At 36.2% G+C, this 1,465-nt stretch overlaps 1 protein-coding gene across 1 annotated transcript in view; it reads right to left on the bottom strand.

The window, feature by feature from the left end:
• LOC106868257 (uncharacterized) overlaps nucleotides 1-1,465 on the bottom strand; it is a 207,241-nt gene that overhangs the window by 5,175 nt on the left and 200,601 nt on the right. The window lies entirely within an intron of this gene.

Below are 1,465 nucleotides of genomic sequence, written 5' to 3' on the forward strand. Positions count from 1 at the left end.
ACACACACACACACACACACACACACACACACACACACACACACACACACACACACACACACATATATATATATATGAATGAAAAATATGTACGTTGGGTGTGAAAAATCACATATTGCAAATTGCATATAACATAAAAATGGTGTAATTAAGACAAATTTAAAATTTCAGACACAAATGTAACTTTTGATACTCCATATACCGAGATTAGTCGACCTAAAAAAAAAATCGATTAAATATGCACAATGTTATTTTAAATGTGCGTCAACTTGATATCCCAGTCTACTTGAAACACGTGTAACTTGTAGGTGTATGCCAGGAGTGTACAAACTTTTTCAGGAGAGACATTAATTTCAAAGAAGTATACGACACTAATTTCCTTCAAAGTAGGATCCTTTGACGCCAGTGCACTTCTTGTGGCAATCTATCCACTTCGTAAAAGCCCTATAGAAGTCCTCCAAAGAGAAGGTGTCCAGAATCCTTGTCACAGCCTCCTTTATCTTCTAAACGACTATCCCTGAGATTCTTCGTTAGCCTGGGGAAGAACTAAAAGTCACAGGGCGCAAGGTCTGGACTGGAGGGAGGGTGAGGAACAGTTTCAATGCTCACCTGTATGAAGTAGTTGGTTACGAGGATGTTCATCATTGAAAACCATGGGAACATACTTTGCACAAATTTTGATCATGTTTATATTTTCATGAATAATTCTGTGTACAGTTGCCAGACCAATCCAAGACTATGCTTATTGGTTTTATAGATTCACGCCGGTCTTCATTCAGAAAATTGTGAATATTTTAAACCATGTTCTGAGGTTCTACTCCCTCCCAAACCTCTCATAGTCTCTCATCCCCTCTCTACCGTCCTTGAACCTTTTGTGACAGCGAAAGAAGTTAATCCGTAACAAATCTGGAGCGTTTCATTAGTTTCTGTAGCATTTAACAAATTTTTTGCATGGCTTCCAAACATTTCGTAAAGCTTCCAAACATTCCGACTTCATTGTGAAAATTAGTCAGCTGTGGTAAGTAATGTTTAGTGGGGCACATTCAAAGTGTTGTTACAGCCCTCATTCAATCTAGAATAACAAAAGTTGGTAGGTCAGCTTATTAGATGTATAAAAGTGACATACTAAACTTATAATGCTCAATGAGTTATAACTACTCCTAAAAATGTCACAAAACTTCTGGAATGCTCCTCTTAATTAAATCGTTGATAATGCATCCTCATTCATTGTACTTTTTCTAATACACTCTATGATTAATATATCAAATTGTTTTTGTGTTCGCCCCTTGGATTTACAAGTTGTACATGTGTCATAGGAAGTGAATACCATCCAATATGGGTTACTGTGATCTTAATTGGACAATTTAGCTAACCAGGCTTGATTCCAACGGAGTGCTTAAAGAGATATTCGCCTGGATTTATTTACTCCCTGTTTTCCTTTATATATATATATATATATATATAT

Source organism: Octopus bimaculoides, chromosome 9, assembly GCF_001194135.2.
Source record: "Octopus bimaculoides isolate UCB-OBI-ISO-001 chromosome 9, ASM119413v2, whole genome shotgun sequence".
In the NCBI taxonomy this organism is placed as follows: domain Eukaryota; kingdom Metazoa; phylum Mollusca; class Cephalopoda; order Octopoda; family Octopodidae; genus Octopus; species Octopus bimaculoides.